The sequence below is a fragment of the Lithobates pipiens genome, unplaced genomic scaffold (assembly GCF_037356315.1).
Source record: "Lithobates pipiens isolate NorthernLeopardFrog02 unplaced genomic scaffold, aLitPip1_a1.2 Scaffold_18, whole genome shotgun sequence".
In the NCBI taxonomy this organism is placed as follows: Eukaryota; Metazoa; Chordata; class Amphibia; order Anura; family Ranidae; genus Lithobates; species Lithobates pipiens.
The window spans coordinates 285,974,708-286,002,254 of record NW_027507758.1 but is presented as its reverse complement, the minus strand read 5'-3'; the positions used below and the strand labels follow the sequence as shown (position 1 = coordinate 286,002,254).

General features: G+C 41.5%; 1 long non-coding RNA gene across 1 annotated transcript; it reads right to left on the bottom strand.

Moving 5' to 3' along the window:
• Positions 1–22,889: 22,889 nt before the first annotated feature.
• LOC143990142 (uncharacterized) lies at positions 22,890–26,961 on the bottom strand. Its single transcript, XR_013277177.1, has 3 exons — positions 26,692–26,961; positions 23,570–23,714; positions 22,890–23,450 (listed from the first exon to the last, which is right to left on the bottom strand). It is a non-coding gene; the product is annotated as an uncharacterized LOC143990142 (long non-coding RNA).
• Positions 26,962–27,547: the final 586 nt, after the last annotated feature.

The window sequence follows — 27,547 nt, the reverse complement described above, 5'->3', positions numbered from 1 at the left end:
CGGCCTTAGTGGGTGTTGTGTGCCTCCAACACAGCACACTATACACCTGTATCTACTCTTTATTGCTGGAGTTCTCTAATACAGCCACCTGCAGGAGTTAGTGGGTGTTGTGTGCTTCCCGCACAGCACAATATACACTTGTATCTACCCTTTATTGCTGGAGTTTTCTAATACAGCCATATGCAGGAGTTAGTGGGTGTTGTGTGCCTCCAGCGCAGTAAACACGTGTGTTAACCCTTTATTGCTGTTCTCTAATAGAGCCATCTGCAGGAGTTAGTGGGTGTTGTGTGCCTCCAGCGCTGTATACACCTGTATCTACCCTTTATTGCTGCTGTTCTCTAATACAGCCCTCTGCAGGAGTTAGTGGGTGTTGTGTGCCTCCAGTGCAGTATACACCTGTATCTACCCTTTATTGCTGGTGTTCTCTAATACAGCCATCTGCAGGAGTTAGTGGGTGTTGTGTGCCTCCAGCACAGCACAGTCTACACCTGTTTCTACCCTTTATTCCTGGTGTTCTATAATAAAGGCTTCTGCAGGAGTTAGTGGGTGTTGTGTGCCTCCAGCATAGCACAATATACACCTGTATTTACCCTTTATTGCTGTTCTCTAATGGAGCCATCTCCAGGAGTTAGTGGGTGTTGTGTGCCTCCAGCACAGCACACTATACACCTGTATCTACTCTTTATTGCTGGAGTTCTCTAATACCGCCATCTGCAGGAGTTAGTGGGTGTTGTGTGCCTCCAGAACAGCACAATATACACCTGAATCTACCCTTTATTGCTATTCTCTAATAGAGCCATCTGCAGGAGTTAGTGGGTGTTGTGTGCCTCCAGCACAGCACAGTCTACACCTGTTTCTACCCTTTATTGCTGGTATTCTATAATAAAGGCTTCTGCAGGAGTTAGTGGGTGTTGTGTGCCTCCAGCACAGCACAATATACACCTGTATCTACCCTTTATTGCTGTTCTCTAATAGAGCCATCTGCAGGAGTTAGTGGGTGTTGTGTGCCTCCAACACAGCACACTATACACCTGTATCTACCCTTTATTGCTGGAGTTCTCTTATACAGCCATCTGCAGGAGTTAGTGGGTGTTGTGTGCCTCCAGAGCAGCACAATATACACCTGTATCTACCCTTTATTGCTATTCTCTAATAGAGCCATCTGCAGGAGTTAGTGGGTGTTGTGTGCCTCCAACACAGCACAATATACACCTGTATCTACCCTTTATTGCTGTTCTCTAACAGAGCCATCTGCAGGAGTTAGTGGGTGTTGTGTGCCCCCCGCACAGCACAATAAACACTTGTATCTACCCTTTATTGCTGGAGTTTTCTAATACAGCCATCTGCAGGAGTTAGTGAGTGTTGTGTGCCTCTAGTGCATTATACACGTGTGTCTACCCTGTATTGCTGTTCTCTAATAGAGCCATCTGCAGGAGTTAGTGGGTGTTGTGTGCCTCCAGCGCAGTATACCCCTGTATCTACCCTTTATTGCTGGTGTTCTCTAATACAGCCCTCTGCAGGAGTTAGTGGGTGTTGTGTGCCTCCAACACAGCACAATATACACCTGTATCTACCCTTTATTGCTGTTCTCTAATAGAGCCACCTGCAGGAGTTAGTGGGTGTTGTGTGCCTCCCACACAGCACAATAAACACTTGTATCTACCCTTTATTGCTGGAGTTTTCTAATACAGCCATCTGCAGGAGTTAGTGGGTGTTGTGTGCCTCCAGCGCAGTATACCCCTGTATCTACCCTTTATTGCTGGTGTTCTCTAATACAGCCCTCTGCAGGAGTTAGTGGGTGTTGTGTGCCTCCCACACAGCACAATAAACACTTGTATCTACCCTTTATTGCTGGAGTTTTCTAATACAGCCATCTGCAGGAGTTAGTGGGTGTTGTGTGCCTCCAGTGCAGTATACACCTGTATGTACCCTTTATTGCTGGTGTTCTCTATTTCAGCCATCTGCAGGAGTTAGTGGGTGTTGTGTGCCTCAAGCACAGCACAGTCTACACCTGTTCTACTCTTTATTGCTGGTGTTCTATAATAAAGGCTCCTGCAGGAGTTAGTGGGTGTTGTGTGCCTCCAGCACAGCACAATATACACCTGTATCTACCCTTTATGGGTGTTCTCTAATAGAGCCATCTGCAGGTGTTAGTGGGTGTTGTGTGCCTCCCGCACAGTACAATATACACCTGTATCTACCCTTTATTGCTGGAGTTTTCTAATACAGCCATCTGCAGGAGTTAGTGGGTGTTGTGTGCCTCCAGCACAGCACAATATACACCTGTATCTACCCTTTATTGCTGTTCTTTAATAGAGCCATCTGCAGGAGTTAGTGGATGTTGTGTGCCTCCAACACAGCACACTATACACCTGTATCTACCCTTTATTGCTGGAGTTCTCTAATACAGCCATCTGCAGGAGTTAGTGGGTGTTGTGTGCCTCCAACACAGCACAATATACACCTGTATCTACCCTTTATTGCTGTTCTCTAATAGAGCCATCTGCAGGAGTTAGTGGGTGTTGTGTGCCTCCCACACAGCACAATAAACACTTGTATCTACCCTTTATTGCTGGAGTTTTCTAATACAGCCATCTGCAGGAGTTAGTGGGTGTTGTGTGCCTCCAGTGCAGTATACACCTGTATGTACCCTTTATTGCTGGTGTTCTCTATTTCAGCCATCTGCAGGAGTTAGTGGGTGTTGTGTGCCTCAAGCACAGCACAGTCTACACCTGTTCTACCCTTTATTGCTGGTGTTCTATAATAAAGGCTCCTGCAGGAGTTAGTGGGTGTTGTGTGCCTCCAGCACAGCACAATATACACCTGTATCTACCCTTTATGGGTGTTCTCTAATAGAGCCATCTGCAGGTGTTAGTGGGTGTTGTGTGCCTCCCGCACAGTACAATATACACCTGTATCTACCCTTTATTGCTGGAGTTTTCTAATACAGCCATCTGCAGGAGTTAGTGGGTGTTGTGTGCCTCCAGTGCAGTATACACCTTTATCTACCCTTTATTGATGGTGTTCTCTAATACAGCCATCTGCAGGAGTTAGTGGGTGTTGTGTGCCTCCAGCACAGCACAGTCTACACCTGTTTCTACCCTTAATTGCTGGTGTTATATAATAAAGGCTTCTGCAGGAGTTAGTGGGTGTTGTGTGCCTCCAGCACAGCACAATATACACCTGTATCTACCCTTTATTGCTGTTCTCTAATAGAGCCTCTGCAGGAGTTAGTGGGTGTTGTGTGCCTCCAACACAGCACACTATACTCCTGTATCTACCCTTTATTGCTGGAGTGCTCTAATACAGCCATCAGCAGGAGTTAGTGGGTGTTGTGTGCCTCCAGCATAGCACAATATACACCTGTATCTACTCTTTATTGCTGTTCTCTAAGAGAGCCATCTGCAGGAGTTAGTGGGTGTTGTGTGCCTCCAGCACAGCACAATATACACCTGTATCTACCCTTTATTGCTGGAGTTTTCTAATACAGCCATCTGCAGGAGTTAGTGGGTGTTGTGTGCCTCCAGCACCGTATACACCTGTATCCACCCTTTATTGCTGGTGTTCTCTAATACAGCCATCTGCGGGAGTTAGTGGGTGTTGTGTGCCTCCGGCACAGCACAGTATACACCTGTTTCTACCCTTTATTGCTGGTGTTCTATAATAGAGCCATCTGCAGGATTTAGTGGGTGTTGTGTGCCTCCAGCACAGCACAATATACACCTGTATTTACCCTTTATTGCTGGAGTTCTCTAATACAGCCATCTGCAGGAGTTAGTAGGTGTTGTATGCATCCAGCACAGCACAGTATACACCTGTATATACTCTTTATTGTTGGTGTTCTATAATAAAGGAGTTAGTAGTTGCTGTGTGCCTTCAGGGGCTGAGTCACCAAGCACACCACATTTAACACCCATGCAGTAAACCAAATCTAAAAATGTCTAATGATATAAGAACAGGTCATTCCTTTCACATTTGCTGGAATAATCATTTTCTTTATGCACAACTATAAGTAGAATTGTAAATGCCTCTCTAGTTATGTTTCAGTATTCATGTAGTGTAATAAATGCTGATGCTCATCAGAGAATAATACATTTTATTTGACATTTATGAAATGAATAATAAAAATGTGATTTAAAAAAGTAAAAAGATTGTGAGCTTTTTTGCCAAGCCAAAATCAACTCCACAGTCTGTCATAGTCTGTGACCAGTAGAGCACAGCCACTATGATTACTCAATGGTCCAAGTCTGAGACTGTAATGTAGTATGTATTTTTTGCAGCTTGTAGCTTGGATTTTAAAAACAGAATTGACAGTAAGCAAATTAAGAACAGCTGTTTGTGTTTGCTCAAGTAACCAAATAAAGCAAAACCAAACACCCATCTTAAGCAATAGTGCAAAATTGTCAGTTTCAAAATGTTTAGTATGTCAGCATTTTAGTAAAGTAACAAACACAGTTACATAGCATTTTTTGACAATAAAAGCTTTTGCAAAGGCATTGTGTTTAATAAAAATAGCATTAAGCCTCTAAGCCAAAAATTTTAGAGGGCAATGCTACTTTAGATCTTTATACAATATAACCCACAGGTAGAAAAAACACAGATAATAGACAATTTCAAGAGATACTACCTGACTAGCCAACAAGCGCCATACTACTTTCAACCATATACTTTCCTCTCAGCACACTGCAAAAAATGGCTACCTGAGCCTGTGGGTTGGAAACTCTAATGAAATTCTAATCTAATGACCCACACTTGCGCAACATAATGTATAAATGTGACAAAATGGAAAAATTCTATAAGCATCGGACCAATTAATATATATGCGTCTAAAACATGAACCACAACCACAATTATATTACATATACACACATCATCAGACTTAAATAAGTCTAAAATGTTGAAAAATCCAATAAAGAACCAAGGATTAGAATGCATTTTTAGAAAATACATGTGACCAAACAATGTGTCACCAGATGAGAAAGAATATAAAATAAGAACATATACAGCAAAACCTAAACGTCCATAGTAAATAGTCCAGATATGGTGCCCGGGGCAAATAAATAAATAGATCCAAAGGTGATTAACGGTGACACTAAAGGAAAATAGTGCTCTTCCTCTTCAACAAACAGAAGCACACCACACTCACCAGAAATATATGACCCCTTTTTCTTACAACATGCTTATAATATCTCCAACTTGCACTCCCCCAAATATGGCTGCTGACTTCTCAGTTAGCTTATTACTCTATCCATACTAACATCCCATGCATATGGGCGACTGGACACCACCATATATTAAGTAGCACTCCTGCATCTTTGCCAAGCTCTTTACCAAATTCGATTTATGGAGGGTATAAAACCGTGTCCACATTCGTCCCAAAGATGTATGGAAGACTGCTTTCAGAACCAGATATGGACATTTTAAGTCCTTGGTCATGCCCTTTGGACTTTAAAAGTTGCAGGAGCACTGCAAACATTTCATTATTGATGTTTTTTGAGATTTGCTTGGTCAGTTTGTAATAGCACATTTGGATTATATTTTAATTATTTTTTGATAATTTGGTGGAACACCGCAAGCATGTCTGTATTTTCTTTGAGAGATTAAGTCAAAATCAACTTTACATCAAACTAAAAAAATGTGAATTTGAACAAACTCAGATCCAAATCTTGGGATACATCATTTCTTCAAATCCAGATAAGATAAAAGCAGTGGTGGACTGGTGTCCCTAGGAATGTTAAGGAAATGGTTGTTGGATTTGCCAACTTTCATAGAAGATTTATAAGGAATGTCTCCAAGGTAATTGCTTCAATTATGCAGCTGACAAAGAAAGGGGTGCCCTTTTTGTGGTCACCTGAGGAACATGCTGCCTTTAGTAAACTAAAAACTCTCTTCGCATCTGCATCAACACTAGTATATCCAGATCCTGAACTACCTTTCATCATAGAGGTTGATGCTTCAGATTCTGCTGTGGGAGCTATCCTTTCTCAGCGAATTGGAGAAAAGATGCAGCTCAATCCTTGTGCCTTCTAGTGCCTTCAGCCGAGAAGAATTATGACACTGGAAACAAGCAGCAGCTGGTAATTAAGGAATCATTTTCTGAGTGGGGGCATCTGCTGGAAGGGGCTAAGCATCCTGTAACTGTTCTCAAGGATCATAAAAAAATAGAATTTATTAATTCTGCCAAAAGGTTGTCATCTAGACAAGCCTTATTCTTTTACAGGTTAAATTGTGCCACTAGTTCCAAGACATTTTTTGAATCTTCTTAAGGAGGGGTATGAGAATGACTCACTTCTTAATCTCCCTGGCGGTATGATTGTTTCAGATTTTTGATGCTGAAAGCAGTACAGTTATTTTGTATGGAAATTTGGCATTTTATATTGTAGGCCTGTAATTCTGATACCGTGTACACACGACCGGACTTTCCGTCAGACTAGGTCCAAAGGAATCAGTCCGTTGGACAATCCGACCATGTGTGGGCTAATACGATCATTTTTCGTTAAAAAAATCAGACAGAACTAGAAATAGAACATGTTTAAAATCTGCCCGACAGACTCAATTACTATCGGGAATGCTGGTCCGGTAGACCAAATACGACGCAATGGAAGCTATTGGCTACTGGCTATTGAACTTCTTTTTTTAGTCCCGTCTTACGTCATCACGTTCAAAACGAATGGACTTAGTCCGTTCATGTGTGGCCAAGTCCGTTTGTTCGGAAAGTCCGTCGGAACTCCGCCGAAAGTCCGCTGGGAAGACTGTCAGACCTACTCTGCTGGAAAGTCCAGTCGTGTGTACGAGGCATTAGGAATTACTCACTTAAATCTGCCCAAAAAAGAGTCTAGTAGACATCCCAGGTATGATAAAGTTTGAAAAACAAATTAATAAATTCTAATAAAATAAATAGAGTGATAAAAAAACAATATTATACCAACTCTAATTAAAGAATGTGTATATTCAAAAAATAATTCGAAAAAGAATAAAATATTAATTATATTAATTTTCCATATCACCATCTACACAAAAAAGAGTTCATTTCATATAGAAAAAAATAATAGATCCTCTTTGATTGTAGTTCCCACCGTGAAACACACCACACCGGTAAAGGGAAAAGGGTGTCCTCAAAGATGCAGAAAACAGAACTCCACCACCAATATCACTGCCGCTTACCAGCTAGACTGGTCCCATCACAGAGACCAGATATGGCCACACATAAGAAAACACTCCTTCTGCACATGGACCACCAGGAGGATACAGCTCTGTTCAGGCGTTTGGACTGATCATACGGCTACACCACTCATTGCCCGGTACATACAAAAACAAGAAGGGTCGCCATAGTGTAATAAATTCTTAGGTTTAATAAATAAATAAAAGATTGCACTTACATCCAATTAGGAAAATAGGTCGCTGTATAACAAGTAACAATATTGCCGGCCGGCTTCGTGAACGCTGCCCGTTGCTTCCGGGTTCAGCGTGGAACGCGATGACGTCAATACGCCACTCCTCCCTACGCCGTTTCGTCACAACTGACGTCTTCCGTGCCCCTGGAAGACGTCAGTTGTGACGAAACGGCGTAGGGAGGAGTGGCGTATTGACGTCATCGCGTTCCACGCTGAACCCGGAAGCAACGGGCAGCGTTCACGAAGCCGGCCGGCAATATTGTTACTTGTTATACAGCGACCTATTTTCCTAATTGGATGTAAGTGCAATCTTTTATTTATTTATTAAACCTAAGAATTTATTACACTATGGCGACCCTTCTTGTTTTTGTATGTACCGGGCAATGAGTGGTGTAGCCGTATGATCAGTCCAAACGCCTGAACAGAGCTGTATCCTCCTGGTGGTCCATGTGCAGAAGGAGTGTTTTCTTATGTGTGGCCATATCTGGTCTCTGTGATGGGACCAGTCTAGCTGGTAAGCGGCAGTGATATTGGTGGTGGAGTTCTGTTTTCTGCATCTTTGAGGACACCCTTTTCCCTTTACCGGTGTGGTGTGTTTCACGGTGGGAACTACAATCAAAGAGGATCTATTATTTTTTTCTATATGAAATGAACTCTTTTTTGTGTAGATGGTGATATGGAAAATTAATATAATTAATATTTTATTCTTTTTCGAATTATTTTTTGAATATACACATTCTTTAATTAGAGTTGGTATAATATTGTTTTTTTATCACTTTATTTTTCACAAATAATTTTTGGATCATTCTCAGCGCAGCTTTTTTGAAAATTAACTAGGATTTGGTTTGTGGGTATCTCACATAATAAGTTGCTGCTTCATTCACGATATAAATTTCTTTTTTCATATATATTTTCATTTATCACTAATTTATTGAAGAATAGCGCTGTACTTTTTGGGGTTACATTAAATAAAATAAATAACTATAAATATTTATAACAAATAATAATATAACAATAAAAATTATTCAAAAACACTTAAATTTGCTCAGTTGCAGAATTGTCGCTGTCATTACTTTCAGTGTTTGATGACGGATTTCCCCACAAATCACTATTGCTCAATTCTGCAAGTGATTCTAATTTATTATCGCTGCTTTGTGTGCGGAGCAGTAATCAAAGCAAAAGGTGACTACTTTGAAGAACCTAGAATAGAAGACATATTTTCAGTTGTTTCACACTTTTTTGTTCAGTATATAATTGGACGTGTGTTAATTCATAGTTTTGATGCCTTCAGTGTGAATCTACAATTTTCATAGTCATGAAAATAAAGAAAACTCTTTGAATGAGAAGGTGTGTCCAAACTTTTGGTCTGTACTGTATATATATATATATATATATATATATATATATATATATATATATATATATATATATTCAATAAGTCCAATACTGTTAAATGTCCTGAAACCTGTAATGAAAAACATGCAACAAGCAAGCATAAACATAAGTCCAACAGGATTGAAGAATATGTAGTCTGATGTATGATGTCGTCAAAGAATTCCAGAATACCTGTAGATAGCAGCAATGTACTCCCTGCCATACCAACAGCATGGCTAGTCCTTGCAAAAGTCACTCACCTAGCAAAAGGAGTACTAACTCTGTAATTGGTTGAGTAAAGGTTCATATCGATCCTCCCTTGGTTACCTTGACTTCTACCTTCCAGGCCTTGTTATCGTCACTGGGCATAACTTTAGTAATACGATCCCTATGCCACTCATTCCGACAAACTTCCTTGTCTTTTATAAGGATGGCATCTCCGACCTTAAGATTAGGCTTAGATGTTTGCCATTTGAAGGTGATGAATATACTCCTTCCTCCGGAAATGCCAAAACACATTGGTTAGATGTTGCACCTGCTTCCATTGACACCTGTAGATATCCTTGGGTTCGATCTCAGTTGAAAATATTACAGCAGTGCCAATCTTTCGAGTAAGAAGCGAATCTGTAATAAGGATCACTGGAGCATCAGGATCTGAGGATACCGACTCTAAAGGTCTTGCGTTCACTATGGCAGACACTTCAGCGAGAAAGTATCATGGGTGAGTGGTAAAGACTTGTGAGACTGCAGCATGGAGTCAAGAATTCTTCGTGCTACTCCAATCATTTGTTCCCAGGATCCTCCCATGTGTGAAGAATGTGGAGGATTAAACAACTAAGTATATCCATTGTTGGCCAGGGAATTGTTCAATTATAGCTCTTTATATGCTCCAACAAAATTGGTACCACAGTCAGATTGCAGCTACTTAACTGGTCTTCTGACAGAGAAGAATATTTGTAGGGCACAGATGAAGGAAGAAGAATCCATAGACTCGATCACTTCTATGCATATTGCTCGGATGCTGAGACAGGTAAACAATACAGCCCACCTTTTACTATTGGCAGCTCCACCACGAGTTCTCAGAATAATGAGGGACCATGGGCTGAAAACATCTACTCCAACATAGGTGAAAGGTGGATCTGTACTTAGACGATCAGCTGGAAAACTTGCCATTTTTTGCTATTGATGTTTTCCTCTAAAAGTGGTTGTAAAGTCATTTTTTGACTTTTACCTACAGGAAAGCCTATAATAAGGCTTACCTGTAGGTAAAAAAAATATCTGCAGCGGCGCATGCACACAGGGGATTCCCGGAGCCGCGATACCCGGAAGAAACGCAGAGGGAACATGTCAGCTCCCTTGGCGTGGATCGGGCCAGATGTCGGGGCCTCGTTCTAAGGTAAGTATTTCATAATGAGCTAGTATGCGGTGCATACTAGCTCATTATGCCTTTTCCTTTGCAGGTGAGAAAAAATAAATAAGAATTCAGTGGGTATACAACCACTTTAACTTGTGGCACTTGACACACCTGAAGAGCAAGGAGCAGACACACCTTTTCATATCAATGATCCACAAGCCAGGTGACCTGATGGCACCTTCTGTAAACTCATGGTCTTGCTGATTTACCAGTTCATGTTAATGACGAACCAGAAGAGTAGTAACATGATGTTGATCTGATATGATTAGATGATTCTGTTCTTTGCTGCATAAGTCGGATTTCATTATACGGCCACCAACTCTCATCAGCTATTTGGCGTCAACTACAGGGTTTAGATTGAAGAGAGAACTGTTTTTAGACAATTGTGTTCCATTCATGATTCTCCCAAATTCCTCCTGATACACTTCTTGTTGCACACAACCGATAATCACCTCTTCTGCTTGTGAAATATCTGCTGCTGTAAAGTGTCCAGAACAACTGTGCCAACCAAGACACTCTGCCGCAGTGTTCTTCCTAAAGCAGCGAGCAATATGAATTAAGCGAGCAATAGCTCTTACAGCAGATGACCAGGTGGAAAAACGCTCATAACTGAAGCTTCTGTTTTGAATTTACAGAAGTGTGGAGTGAGATGTTCACAGTTCTTATTTCCTTATCATCTTCAGGACTTACTAGCCCATAGGTGTTGTCAGTAGGGGGTGAGTAGGTGTCCTCACACAAAAATCTTGGAGGTGACAGCCATAAGATGTCCTGAAGAACAGCAGATGACACAGCTCTGGTCCCACAGTCAGCTGGGTTGAGTTCAGTGGGAACGTAATGCCATTAAATTGGTAGAGAAAATCTCTTAATATGGTCAACCCTGTTGCTGACGTACAGATAGAACTGTTTTGTTTGGTTGTATGTGTAACCAAGTACTGCCTTACTGTCTGTTAGGGATGAGCTCAGTGTTTGACTTGAACGCATGTTCGACTCGATCATCGGCCGAAAAAATGGTGCCGCCTTATAAAACATATATAAAGAAGGTACCATCATCCCATATAGATTTCAGTAGAAAAAAATGAGGAGCTCAAAAGAGGGCATCTATGAGCAACCAAGGGGGAAAGAGGGGGGACTATTACGGTACCAAAGGAATAGAATAATTTGGAAAAAGTATTTTTCTAAAAACACATTTATTCAAAATATTAATTGACAATGACATCACAGAAAAAGAAAACAATTCTAAGAGACAAACATACATCTCAAAAAGTACTACATAAACATTACAAAGATATATTACAGTAAAGTATAATGCCCTTTCAGAAGAGGCAAAGGTCATTGGATACAGGGTTTTTTGACGTTTTCCTCGACTAGTTTCGCGACAGAGCGTCGCTTTCTCAAGAGGCGTCACCCGTACAATCTAATAAGATATAATAATGATTTATTAAAGAGACATTTTAGTATACAAGGAGCAAAAATAAAATAACAATGTCATTATACAGCAAGGTTTATAAAATCAAATGACTCACCCTCATAGGCCGTTCGTCTGTTCGGCGAATTCAGAACTTTGTGGATCGTTCGCACCAAATTTGTGTGGTACAAATTGCCCACAATGCACTAAGCCATTGCAGTGCCTTGCTGGCTCATGATTGGCCAAGCATGCACTGTGACCCTGCATGCTTGGCCAATCCCAGCGCCGGAAGCGAGGAGAGCCATAATTGGCCACAGGCAGGATGCCTGTGGCCAATTATAGCTCAGGGGGTTTAGTACACGCCCCACACGATATAAGGCCGCCGGCGCAGCAGCCTTGTGTAGTGTGTTCCAGTGTGCAGGGAAAGCGCAAGATAGGCAGGGACAGTGTTATTTTCTCAGGCATCTGCAGGAGTTAGTGGGTGTTGTGTGCCTCCAGCACAGTATACACCTGTATCTACCCTTTTTTGCTGGTGTTCTCTAATGCAGGCATCTGCAGGAGTTAGTGGGTGTTGTGTGCCTCCAGCACAGCACAGTATACACCTGTATCTACCCTTTATTGCTGGTGTTCCCTAATACAGGCATCTGCAGGAGTTAAAGTGGGTGTTGTGTGCCTCCAGCACAGTATACACCTGAAGATACCCCTTATTGCTGGTGTTGTCTGTTGCATATCTTGCATATTAGCCTTTAAAATGAGCACTTTTGATTTTGAACGTTCGAGTCCCATAGACTTTAATAGGGTTCTAAAGTTCGTACGTATTTTTGGTCCGTTCGAAGGTTCTAGCGCGAACTGAACCGGGGGGTGTTCGGCTCATCCCTACTGTCTGTATAGAAGGTGAAAGAATCAATTCTAGTGTCCATTTCACTTCGTATGACTTTGGCAATTTCTACTGCTAGCACGGCTGCACAAAGTTCAAGTCTTGGTATGTGCAGGTTTGGGAGTGAGTTTTGCCTTGCCTAGGACAAAACTACAGTGTGATTCTCAATTCATTTCAGAGGTCTTCAAATAGGCTACTGTAGCAATAGCTTCAACTGATGCATCTGACAAAATATGAATTTCTCTCCGGTTAGCAGTTGAAATGGAACCTGGAACATAGCAAAAGGAGATCTGAAGTTTTTCTAGTGACTTCAAAAAATATCTACACCTATCCCAGTCTAAGTTCTCAGTAGATAACTGTCTTAGCAGAATCTTACCTTGAATGGTAACTGGAGCAAGGAAACCCAGTGGGTCATAGATGCTATTCACCACCGTCAGGACTCCTCTCTTAGTAACGGGTTTGTCACAAGTTGACACTTGTAAGGTGAATGTGTCTTGTTTGATGTTCCGAGACTTCGCTGTACAGGAGGCACATCTGTACCCAAATCAAGGTTTTTTAGACTAGTGGCATAGTCCTCAGAGTGAAGGGCATTCATAAGTTCCTGGCTGTTGGATATAATGTTTTGCAGTCTAAGGTTTGCTGTAGCCAGCATCTCCTTTGTTCTGGTGAGGAGATCAACGTCAACGTAGAAGTTTCTTTCAACAAATTGACAAGCATCAGATCCATATTCTTCTTCTCCAGTCTGAGCTGTTCTCGTTAGCCCATTAGTTACCACCACTGCAGGGGAATGACTGTTACCGAAGACATGTACCTTCATTCGATAGTCTATAACTTCCTTGTTGATGTCATTATCTTTGTGCCATAGAAACCTGAGGCAGTTTCTTTGTCTTCTCTGACAATGAATCAGTGAAACATCTGTTGAATGTTTGCCATTTTGCTACATGCTCTTGTCTGAATCAAGACTCCTATTAGACTGTTGTTCAAGTTGGGCCCTGTAAGGAGCATGTTGTTAAGAGAACATCTTCATGCTGAGCACTGGAATCAAAGACAACTCTGATTTGGTCTGGTTTGTGTGGGTGATACATGCCAAAGGATGGAAGGAATTATAGGGGTCGCCAAGATCGCCATGGGGGGCCCCCTGTACTCTTCCATAGGAGGGGAGGCTGAGAGGAGCTCCCTGATCATCAGCCGAACTGAGATCGGCATTATGCGGGAGCTCCTCACATTAGCCTTTAGTGAAAGCACAGTGTGTGCTCTTTGTCTGGGCACAGCGGCAGAGCTTGATGGGCACAGTAGTGACATTTGATGGTACAGTGGTGGTGTTTGATGGGCACAGTGGCTGTAATTGATGTTTTTTAAATCGGTTCCTTTATATGCGGCCATCCACTCGGGATTGGGCCCTGGTGTTCCACCATCGGGCTCGGAGAAAAGAGCCCTGTCCAGAGGTCGGGGGGGGGGGGGGCCCGCCATGGTTTCCTGCATCGGGGCCCTGAAGGTTCTAGTTATGCCACTGAGAAGGTACCAGCATTCTTCTCCCTAATTTAGTGGAGGTGCAGGCTCTGCATGATCTCTGTCAAATATATTTTGCATAAAGTTCACAAATTGCTTTTGAATCTCTGATTTCCTGCTTAAGTTTCGCTTTAAGGAGCAGAATCTACTGATGGCCTGCTGAAAGTTGTTGAGTAATCTCTCTCTCGGGAGACAAAAAGGTAGGGGTGCTACCTAGTTATTGGAGTCATCTTGAAAGAACTTATTGTCCATTACATTGATGAATTATTTGTCTTCCATTGAAGGAGCCAGTATGTCACTGCATTAAACACTGTAAAGCCAAAGTTGTCATCGTGGCAGGAGAATGGGCTTGTGTTACCTGAGATACCATGTTGCCATTTGTGGCTGGCAATCTTCTCTTTCACCCAGTAGCGATGTGGGCATGGCTTAAAGTAAGTGTTTCGCCCATTTGGCGGAACATTTATCTTGAATGATGAAATGTTGGTAGGTCTCTTAATTTTGCCTATACAGACATTGCCTATAATGACCCAACCTAGATCCATGCGCTGGGCAAATGGGACATCTGGGGTTCCACTGACTTGTCTGTGTACCTTGGGAACTCTAAGCCCCTGTACACACGGTCGGACATTCTGCCAACCAAATCCGTTGGATTTTGTCCAACGGATTGTGTCCGAAACTGTTGCATACACACGGTCGGACCAAGTTGTCCGAAAATCCGATCATTCAGAACGTGATGACGTTATTTCATTATGACGGGACTACGTTCAGGCTAGTAGCCAATAGCTTTGGTGCAGGAATTTGATCTGAGCATGCGTGGCACTTTGTCCGATCGGAATTCTCTACACATGATCGGAGTATGTCCGATCGGACCAGTTTGTCGGAAAATATTTCCAACAAGTTGGAAAATTGGGTCCGATGGATATTCCGACGGAATCAGTCCGATGCATACCACACACAGTCGGATTATCCGACAACACGGTCCGATAGGACACATTACGACGGATTCTCCGACAGTGTGTACAAGGGCTTAGAATGTCTCTTCCTAACAGAAGAAGGATCTGAGCCTCTTTGTTAAGCAGCGGTATCTCATTTGCTTTTACCTTCAGGTGAGGGTGGTGGAAAGCAGCAGCTGGAGTAGGGATTTCTTCCCTGTTAGCAGGTATCTGATTGCACTCAACAAGTGTAGGTAGGGGTGATTGCATGTTATTTGAGAGAAGATAACATGAATCCATGAGCCCTTCTTCCAGAAACCTCTGTAGTACAACTACAGGTACCCGAGGTGTAAGCATGAGCTTCGCCTTTTATTTCAAATTGACAGTTCTGATTTAGCAAGCGATCTATTGCTCTGATTGTCTAAGATAGCATACACCTTTAGAGTCTTTTCTGGTTGGTCCTTGTGGTATATGTTCACCAAGCATATTTTATCACAGTACTTATCACAGCGGTCTTCTCCACATACTTCAGTGCAGGATGAAGAACTTATGGTAAAATTAGGCACTTGGTCTGTATTCTCTCCGCCATGCGTTAACTGGGATGAGAGTTAGCAGGTTGTGCGGAGCTGGGTTCAAATGGATGGAGGGCTTGCACATGTTCTTCAGAGCCACACTCCATGCACTTGATGGACACATTACAGTCCTTTGCAAAATTACTGTAGAAGCGCAGCACCTTAAACATACCCTAAATGTCTTTAACCACTTGGGATCCGCGCTAATGCCGTCATTTGGCAATTGGCAAATGACCTACTTTTCCGGGACTACGTCTATTGACGTCGTCCCGTGCACGAGCGGCCTGCGCGCCCCCTGAGGGGCGCGCGCGGCGCGCTCTGTGATCGGCAAGTCCATGAGACTCGCCTGATCACCGATCCGTGCAAGGGGTCGATCCCGACCCCTTATCACGTGATCAGCTGTCAGCCAATGACAGCTGATCATGTGATAGAACGGAGCCGGTAATCGGCTATTATTCCTCCTCGCGCTGACAGCGCGAGGAGAAAAAAAAAAAGCCGATCACCGGCGGCCGTGATCGGGACATCAGTCCCGATCACGGCCAGCAATACAAGCGACCACCTGCCCCCTGCCAGTGCCCACCTGCCCCCTGCAGTGCCATCCTGAATAAAAGTAAGTGCCCCCCGTCAGTGCCACCCAGCAGTGCCCATAGTGCCCACAGTGCCACCCACAGTGCCACCCACAGTGCCACCCACAGTGTCACCCAGCAGTGCCACCCACAGTGCCACCCACAGTGCCCACAATCTGCCTCAAAGGTGCTGCACCCCAGTGCCACCCATCAGTGCCCAGCAGTGTCGCCCATCAGTGCCCAGCAGTGCCGCCCATCAGTGCCCAGCAGTGCCACCTATCAGAGCCACCTATCAGTGCCCATCAGTCCCATCTATCAGTGGTACCTATCAGTGCCCATCCGTGCCACCCATCCGTGCCACTTATCCGTGCCACCCATCCGTGCCATCTTATCTGTGCCCATCTTTGCCCATCAGTGCCACCTTATCTGTGCCCATCAGTGCCGCCTTATCTGTGCCTATTAGTGCCGCCTTAACTATGCCTATCAGTGCCCACCAGTGCAGCCTATCAGTGCCCACCAAGGCAGCCTATCAGTGCCCACCAATGCAGCCCATCAGTGCCCACCAATGCAGCCCATCAGTGCCCACCAATGCAGCCTATCAGTGCCGCCTAATCAGCGCACTTCAATGAAGGAGAAAAATGACCCGTTTGCAAAATTTTATAACAAACTATTAAAACATGATTTTTTTTTTTTTTTTTTTGCATCTTTTTTTGTTTGTTTAGCAAAAAATAAAACTCCCAGCTGTAACTAAATACCACCAAAAGAAAGCTCTATTTGTGGGAAAAAAATTATAAAAATTTCATTTGGGTACAGTGTTGTATGACCGCGCAATTGTCATTCAAAGTGCATCAGCGCTGAAAGCTGAAAATTGGTCTGGGACTGAGGGGGGTTTAAGTGCCCAGTAAGCAAGTGGTTAAAAGCTCCTCACGCTCTTCAAGAGGCTTTTTCCTAAAGCCGATACATTTTTTGAGGGGGTGTGCCTTCTTGTGAATGGGACACTTTCTCTTAGGACGCGTACACACGCGGGGACTGTTCGCTCAACTTTGTCCGCTGAACAGTGTTTCGGCGGACAGTCCGCTCGTGTGTGGGCTTTCAGCGGACAGTTTCAGCGGACAGTCTGCTGAACAAAGTTTTTCGGAAATTCCGAAAAACTGTCCGCTGAAACTTTGTTTCAGCGAACAGTCCCCTCGTGTGTAGGCTTGTTCGTCAAACTAAAGTTCCGCGCATGCTCAGAAAGGATTTACACGCCGAAGTTTGCATTGCAGTGTATAGGACGTCGTATTTTTCGTCCCGTCGTACGTGCCGTTCACGTCATCGCGCACGGTTTCAGCGGACTGTTCGTTCGTCGTGTGTGGGCAAGTCCGTCCATGCTAATTTTGAGCGGACTGTCCGCTGAAACTGTTTGACGGACAAAGTTGAGCGAACAGTCCCCGCATGTGTACGCGGCCTTAGGGTTTTCAATCTTCCTACTCGGTTTGCCCCCTGGCCACAACTGTGGTAGAACTGGGAAGGGTGTCAGTCTTTTTCACGGATACTGGGCTTCTACAGCTTCTACAGTTGCCCTGAAGACTGGTACTCTTAGGAAAGAAACAGGAGGACTGGGGGCTGGGACTTTAAATGAAGCAGGCAGGTGTAAAAAGTTTAAATTTACTGGAAGTCAGTGATAAGTTACATGAGGGTAATCATGAGTAAACCAAGAAAACTAATATATTTTGTTCAAAGGATAAACATACAGCAATGACAATTAACCATTAATAATACAAATCACATATTACAGGTGATCATTATGTAAATAAAACATATAGTTGGCACTCAGTCTCTGAAACTCCTTGCACAAGGCATTTTCTCTATCTTCTGGACTGCCATAAGTTTGCTATAGTCGATCCCATGCAGCTGTGAGGCCTGCTGTTGGATTGTCCATGAAAACTGATCTTAATGGCTTAACACATGCAGCAGATAGACAACCAAGCCATCTGATCAGCAGATCCAATTCTTCAGCAGCTGTAATGCCAAGATCACTGATTGCAGTTCTGAAAGCACATTTTCAACTTCTGTAGTTCCCAAGTTGGTCATCAAATGACCAGCCTTTGTGAGCTCTCTACGAAGTATGCACCTCACAAACTCTGCTGTCTCAGTTGTCTCTGCCTTTATGCAAGATGTTGTTGGCTGAATAGCGCTGATTGCTCTATCTTTGACATTGTTGTTAAAGGACAAATATGGTGCAGCAGATGCTTTCAGTTGTTCCAATGGTACGTTGATTCAAGGCTGTACCGATGACTGGAAATTGATGACTTGCTTGCAGCTTACTCTGATGCTCTGTGATGTAAAAATGAAGGGCTTAGGTTATAGTATTTAGTGAGTTTGAGGGGATCTTCCATATCTGCTATGTGTAGGTTGATGTTGTCTTTCTCCCTTGCACCTTCCTCTGCACTTGCTCTAGGAATCTTAGCTTTACCATAGCTGTATCATGTTTACACTGTTCGTTTAAGATTTCTATTGTTGCTCTTTGACGTGCTGTGTGAGCTTCCAACTCTGCTCTTTGACGCTGTGTGAGCTTCCAACTTTGCTCTCTTTTCTGCATATGTGACCTGCACCTTGCTGGCTTCCGCTTCAGCTAATAAGTCGCTCACTGAGTGTTGAATATTTTGAACTATGACTTCTAGAAGACTTTTTAGAATGTCTGGTGGAAACAGATCTGTGAGATGCAGTGTCCTGTAGCAGCTCTAACTTTGCTTCTGCCTTTAATTTGGTTTGTTGGATAAAACTGTCTCTTTCTACATTAAGAGCCTTGAAGTTTTTTAATTCCTCCAGTGAACCTGTTGTGTAAGACATTAATGAACTTGTTACTAGTAAAATGATAGAGCTCATATGAAATAGAAAGTTTTTCAATGGCGCCCTCTAGTGTCAGTAGTTCACATTCAACAGACAACGTATTCGATTCAGAAACAATCTTCTCACAAAATAGTTTCAAGTTATTGAACAATACAGTTCTTAGCCCTTGTACACACGGTTGGACATTCTGACGGAAAATGTCCGATTGGACCGTGTTGTCGGATAATCCGACCGTGTGTGGGCTCCATCGGACTGTTTCCATCAGAATATCCGACCGACAAAGTTTTAGAGCAGGGCTATAAATTTTTCCGACAACATGATCTGATCGGACTTTGTCCAATCGTTTGTAGAGAATTCCGATTGGACAAAATGCCACGCATGCTCAGATCAAATTCCTAGACTAAAGCTATTGGCTACTAGCCTGAACGTAGTCCCGTCGTAACTAAATTACGTCATCACGTTCTGAACGATCGGATTTTCCGACAACTTTGTCCGACCGTGTGTGTGCAACACCAGTTTCGGACAAAATCCAACGGATTTTGTTGTTGGAATGTCCGACCGTGTGTACAAGAGCTAAAAGCTTCATAATTCTCCATTACTTTCCAAGTTGGTTTGACTGAGCGTTTTTGGTAACTCAGTTGGCACAGGATCTTGTGCTGGAGTTGCTGTGTGTTCACATTCAGTGTTTTGGTAACTTATGGCAGATAATGGCTAAGGCCTCATGCACACGAGACGCAGATGAAACCTCTGCAGAAACGCGCGTTTTGCCGCGTTTGCATGCCGCGTTTAGGCGCGTTTAGACGCGTTTGCGTTTAAACGCGTTTATAAAGATAACATCATGTAGACCCTCCCCAAGCTCTCAAAGCATTTTTTTAACTATTTCTGCTATTTTGATCAGAGTGAGCAGCAGCAGCATAGAGAGCAGTTGTACACTTGCATTTGCCTCTCTTTCTGTGGTATATATTTTGAAATGGATCCCATATTGAATATATGTCAGGAAATGCTCCTGATGTTGCTCTTGATGAGACAGCAACGTCGTCGCAAATTTCGTGAGAGGTCCAGAGTCAGAGCTCGTCGATATTGGACCCATCCGTTGATGGGACAGCGAATGTCCCTTGGATATTTCACAAACATGTATGTTCAGCTGCGTACCTACCCCGACAAGTTTTTTAATTTTAGCCGGATGACCATTGTCACATTTGATCTGCTGTTAGAAAAAGTACGACCTGGTCTGACATTCGTGGACACCAATATGAGAAACACTGTGTCACCAGAGGAACGTCTGTTGGTAACGATCAGGTATGTGTATATATTTTAAAAATATATTTATCTATAGATGCACAGATAAAAAAAATTCTCTGTCCTTTTAAAAAAAAAATGATGTCTATTTATAGTAAATTATCCAATTTTTTAAAATATCTAAAATTTTATTCTGCCAATTTTTAACATGTTTTCAAAGAATATATTAATATAAAACAATATTAAAATAGTTAATTATTTATTTTTTAATCTTAATATGTTTTTATTCATTTTTTCTAGTTTCAAATTGATTTATTTAAAAGCAAATCTATGTTAATTAGATTTTTTATAATTGTTTTAAATTTATTTGACCAATTTTTTTATATATTTTCATCATGAAATATGTACTGATTAATATATTTAAATTTATTGCTGCAGTATATGGTATTATTATATTTTTTAATGCCTTATTAAAATATCCATAATCCTAACACTAACCATTCATCCTAACCCTAAACAATAACCCTAACACTAACCCTAACACTAACCCTAACCCCTAACACTAACCCCACCCCTAACAGCTAACCATATCCCTTACACAAACCCTAACCCTAAACAACCCTAATCCAACCAAAAAATCATAAACAATAACCCTAACCCTAACACCCAACCCTAATGACCAAATTATATTGCTGCTGATGGTCACAGTTGACTTTGAGGCCATGTATCTTTGATGCAGAAAAGTGCATGACATTTTGCGACCCGACTTTGGATATGTTGTAGTGCTAGATCCACAGTGTCAGCATACCGAATTTGGGGTTCCTGGCAATAAGTGGCCCCAAGATATGGGCCCCCAAAGTCGGGTCTCAAAAAGTCATTCTCTGATGCAGAAAAGTGCATGACTTTTTGCGACCCGACTTTGGGGCCCCCTATCTCGGGGCCACTTAGTGAGAGGATCCTCAAATTTGGATATGTTGTTGTCCTAGATCTACAGTGTCAGCATACCGAATTTGGGGTCCCTGGCAATAAGTGGCCCCAAGATATGGGCCCCCAAAGTCGGGTCGCAAAATGTCATTCGCTGATGCAGAAAAGTGCATGACTGCAGTATAATCCTATGGTGCCATATTCAGCACCAAAACAATGTGCTTTAAAACATTGATTCACGTATATACAGTATTAATTTTATTATATTGAAAAAATATATATTTTTACTTGTTATTAATGAACACATTATATCTAATAAATTATTATTTTTTTAAATTTAGGTTTCTGGCAACCGGTCAATCATATGCATCTCTACATCATTATTTTTTAATGGGCGTTTCCACTATTTCCAAAGTCGTACGAGAAACCAGCACTATACTTTGGGAGGTGCTACACAGAGAGGTAATGCCAGTTCCAACACAGTGTATGTGGCAGAATATAATTAATGAATTTTGTGAAAAAACTAACTTCCCAAACTGTATTGGAGCACTGGACGGCAAACATGTACGCGTCAAAAAGCCACCAAAGTCGGGCTCTATGTACTTTAATTATAAGAAATATTTTTCGATTGTGTTGCTTGCACTAGCTGACGCCAAATCTAAATTTATGTGTTGATGTTGGAGCATACGGCAGTCAAGGGGATTCTCGTATTTTTAGAGAATCGGCCATGGGCCGTCGCATACATGAAGGTTGCTTTGGAATTCCGGGTTGGAGGCCTCTTCCCAACACTACAGAGCCCATACTACCTGCTGTCATTGTGGCTGATGAGGCATTCGGCCTTTCTGAAAATATAATGAGACCATACAGTGGACAAGGACATAGTTATCAAGAAAAAATCTTCAATTACAGACTAAGTCGTGCAAGACGCGTTGTGGAATGTGCATTTGGTATAAGTTCAGGAAAATGGCGGGTACTACTAAGTACAATGCAGTTAGATGTTGAAAACGCTATCCAAGTAGTACTTGCATGCTGTGTTCTCCATAACTTTGTAATTGAAAATGATAGAATATCCACAGATCCTGCCCCTCCCAACACCAATCAGAACCTTCAATACATGGACCTACGCCCAACAGGCAGAGCAATGACCATTCGAAACAATTTTGCAGAATACTTTGTTTCACCTGTTGGTAGCGTGCCCTGGCAGGATACCCATATTTAGTCTGATTGCTAGCTCAAAGTTATTGACATTTTTGAAAAATGCTACTGTGGTCCATTCAGTTTAAATAAAGGATTTTTTCTTTGTCCCAATTTTTTATTATATTTATATTTTTTAATTAAAGCATGTTACTTTGTTTCACTTGGTAATTATTTTTTAATATAATTTCTATGTTACTGTATTATAACCATCGATAAACACTTTAAATTATGGAGAATGGGCATGAATACTGTAATCTCGTAAAACCTTATGGGATTATAATGTCTTAGATTAAAAAAGGGATGTGATAATGTAACACTTCTCTAAATATAGAGCCCCTAAAAATATATATAAATGTATATAAATAAAACATTTCATTACATTTCAACTTAACCACACATCTAATATTCATGGACACCAATTCATAATTTTCAAATATTATTTCTTTATTAAAAGAACATTTAAAATATAAAAATGAAAGAAAATATAAAATGCATTATAACCAAAAAGTGCAAACAGTATCATATTTCTTAAAAATCAAACATTTTACAAACAGTGCAAATATAAAAAAATTAAGTGCAAAAGGATGTGCAAAAGTGATAACTAAGAATATGAACAATAAAGGTAAAAAAACACATTAAATTGTAAACATTAAATTATAAATTGTGATATGTCCCATAGGTATCCTGGGAACTTTCCTCAACGGAGGAAGGATTAGTCATCCTTTGCTGAAGGGGTGGGAGCTGGGACATAACCTGTGGCATAAATGGTGTGGGCATCGTTGATGACATTGCATATTGTGCAGTTGGTCTCTGTGTATGTAACACGTTAGCTGGAACTCCATGGCTATATGCTGAACTTTGTTGGCTTGGTATATCCATGAAAGGAGTCTGCATCCCCCCTTGGACAATATTCAGTGGTGGTGGGGGCCGCGACTGCCTTTCTGCATTAAGACAGGCCACTATATAACAATATATATTTTCACGGCATTGACGCTCGCGGTCTTCAGACAACTGTTCGAGTATAACGTACAGGCTACGGCAAAAAATACTGCGCCCATTGTTTAAGTCCAGGAAGACATCACTCCGATGTCTTTCCTGGCGTAGCTCTTCAACCAAATTTATAATGTTTGTTTCCACCCTGGTCGGTTCCTGGTCTATCTCACGCGACCGACGCCCCCTTGGCCTGCTTCTTGCAGGAGATCTACTGCGATCACCCTAGAATAAAATAAAATACATACAGTTATTGACATATACATCTTGCACTTATATGACCAAAAGTAATGATGATACATTCTTTTTTTATAAAAAATCAGAGACCATAGGTTGTGTTATACCTGTATTGAAACAACAGGTGTTTCACGGTCGCGTGAGATTGGAACAGTGGACAAACTCCCTTGTGACGTACTTGCCACATCCTCCATTTCAGGTACAATATCCTGATGGACACTGCCTTCATCCTCAGAAATGTTGGATGTTGTCCTTTAAATAATAATGTTTAAGTACAGTTAGACATGTGCACAGTTTAAAATGTTATTATTTTTTTCTTCACAACCCTAAGCCTATCCCCTAACACCAAACCCCCACCCACCAACCTAAAAAAAAACCCTAGACATAACACTAACCCAACTACTTAATACAAACCCTAAACCCTAAGTCTTAAGCCTAAGCCCGAAATTAAACCAAAAACTATCCCTAATTGCTAACCCTAAACCTAACCCATTTTTGCTAAACTTAACAATAACCCCGAATTGCTAACCATAAACCCTAATTGCTAACCCTTACCCCTCTTTGCTAACCATAAATAATTGCTAACCCTAACCCTAAACTCTAATTGATAACCGTAACCCCTATTCAGTAAGCATAACCCCCATTTGCTAACCCTAAACCCTAATTGCTAACCCTAACCCCTATTTGGTAAACATAAACCCAAAATGCTGACACTAACCCCAACCCTAATTGCTAACCCTAAACCCTAATTGCCAACCATAACCACAAACCCTAATTGATAACCCTAACCCCGAATTGCTAACCCTAATTGCTAACCCTTAACCCAAATTACTAACCCTAACCATAAACCCTAATTGCTAACCCTAACCCTAAACCCTAATTGCTAACCCTAACCCCTATTTGGTAACCATAAACCCTAATTGCTGACACTAACCCTAACACAAATTGCTAACCCTAAACCTAAATTGCTAACCCTAACCCTAAACCCCAATTACTAACCCTAACCATAAACCCTAATTGCTAACCCTAACCCTAAACCCTAATTGCTAACCCTAACCCCTATTTGTTAACCATAAACCCTAATTGCTGACACTAACCCTAACCCAAATTGCTAACCCTAAACCTAAATTGCTAACCCTAACCCTAAACCCCAATTACTAACCCTAACCATAAACCCTAATTGCTGACACTAACCCTAACCCTAATTGCTAACCCTAAATGTAAATTGATAACCCTAACCCTAAACCCCAATTACTAACCCTAACCCTAAACCCTAATTGCTAACCATAAACCCTAATTGCTAACCCTAACCGTAAACCCTAATTGCTAACCCTAACGCCTATTTGGTAACCATAAACCCTAATTGCTGACACTAACCCTAACCTTAATTGCTAACCCTAAACCTAAATTGATAACCCTAACCCTAAACCCTAATTGCTAACCCTAACCCCTGTTTGGTAACCATAAACCCTAATTGCTGACACTAACCCTAACCCTAATTGCTAACCCTAAACCTAAATTGATAACCCTAACCATAAACCCGAATTGCTAAGCCTAACCCTAAACCCTAATTGCTAACCCTAACCCCTATTTGGTAACCATAAACCCTAATTGCTGACACTAACCCTAACCCTAATTGCTAACCCTAAACCTAAATTGCTAACCCTAACCCTAAACCCTAATTGCTAACCCTAACCCCTATTTGGTAACCATAAACCCTAATTGCTGACACTAACCCTAATTGCTAACCCTAAACCTAAATTGATAACCCTAACCATAAACCCTAATTGCTAACCCTAACCCTAAAACCTAATTGCTAACCCTAACCCCTATTTGGTAACCATAAACCCTAATTGCTGACACTAACCCTAACCCTAATTGCTAACCCTAAACCTAAATTGATAACCCTAACCCTAAACCCCAATTACTAACCTTAACCCTAAACCCTAATTACTAACCCTAACGCCTATTTGGTAACCATAAACCCTAATTGCTGACACTAACCCTAACCCTAATTGCTAACCCTAAACGTAAATTGATAACCCTAACCCTAAACCCCAATTACTAACCCTAACCCTAAACCCTAATTGCTAACCCTAACCCCTATTTGGTAACCATAAACCCTAATTGCTGACACTAACCCTAACCCTAATTGCTAACCCTAAACCTAAATTGCTAACCCTAACCCTAAACCCCAATTACTAACCCTAACCCTAAACCCTAATTGCTAACCCTAACCCCTATTTGGTAACCATAAACCCTAATTGCTGACACTAACCCTAACCCTAATTGCTAACCCTAAACCTAAATTGCTAACCCTAACCCTAAACCCTAATTACTAACCCTAACCCTAAACCCTAATTGCTAACCGTAACCCCTATTTGGTAACCCTAACCCTACCTGCTAACACTAATCCTTATTTGATAACCCTCAGCACTACCCATACCCCATTAGCATAATACTAACCACCGGACCTAATCAGAATCCCTAACCCCTTAACCTTGACCTTAGCTATAACCAATGCCCTAGCCTTACTGTCACCCTTAAGCACTAACCCCTAACATAACTCTAAGGTTTATGGATGGGAGATGGAGAGAAAGGAGGAACTGGAGGAGAGGTGTAGGAAGAAAGAAGGGGGAGGGTGAGGGGACTAGAGTGAGTGAGTGTTAGAGAAGAGCAGAGGGAGAGAGGGAGGTGGAAAGGCCGTGACTCAACTAGAAAGGGAGGAGGGAGTGAGAGAGGGGGAGAGGGAGTAGAACAGCAGAGGGAGAGAGGGAGGTGGAGAGGCAGTGAATGAAATAAAAATGGAGGAGGGAGTGAGAGAGGCAGAGTGAGATAGAATATGAGAAGAGGAGGGGGTGATGGAGAGGGACAGTGGGTTGAGATGCATACATAAATACATACATACATGCATACAAAACAAAATAATGTAACAATTAAATTTAATATATCAACGGATAATATATTATCCAGTCAAAAATTACTCTTCAAAAAAAAAAAAAATTTATAAATGTATTATAATCTATTTTAAACCCAAAAAATTGAGAAAATTATATAAAAAATATACCGAAAAAATTATAATAGAAAAATTAAAAATATAAATAACATATATTAAAATAAAAAAATAAAGAATTTATATCTCAAGTTGAAATTTTAAAAATGTTACTTTTAAAAAAAAATTAATGTTACAAAATAATATAAATTGATAAATAAATTTAAGTTTACTTACGCTCTTGAAATTATACTGTCCCTCAAAAAAGACAATTGGTTGGTCAAGGGGTGTGCTTTGTAGGTGGATTGGGCTCCACTGCGGTTAGAGTCTTTTTCTTTTTTGAGATCTCTCCTGACTCTGTCCGACAAAGATCTCCATCTCTTTTGAAATGATGCCACTGTGCAATGATTAAAAATCAACTTAAAAACTGAAAATACAAATTAACATACCCCAAAATGTTGACCAAATATAGATTGAACTTACCTCTACTTTCTTGCTGGGATCTAGAGAGGTCTTCCCAGTTTGGGGTCAACTCCTTGGCAACATTTTCCCATGTTCTTTGTTTTGCAATTCTGTCTGGGTACAATTCATGGGATTTGTCCCATAATTGAACATGGTTCTGAATCACTTCAATTAACTGGTTTTGGGTCACATCAGACGTCATGTTGAGAGATGTGTCTTCCAAGATGGCAATTCAAGGTGTGGACAAGCCTAGCTTGGGGGAAGGGGGGTGGCTTGTGGAAAAAAGTTTCAGTTTCATGAAGGATGGGTGTTCTACATGGAAACATGGTGGGGGAGGGGGGCTGACTAGACATTAAGTTTTTATAAGACAATGCTATGGTTTGGCCAGACTAGGTGGAGTCACTGATTAGATTAGAAATTGGATGAGTGTTTGGGGCAAAGAAGTGGAGGAATTCCTCATTGTCCAAGCTAATGGAAACACTAGAGATATTATGGGATTGTGTCACAAAGTTAATACGCTCTATGAATTATATAAAGTAATTACAACTTTTTTCTAACATTTTTTATTGTTTTCTATGAGTTTCAATCATATTTCTGAATTTTCAGGTACCAAAAAATGGGTTCCTTTAAA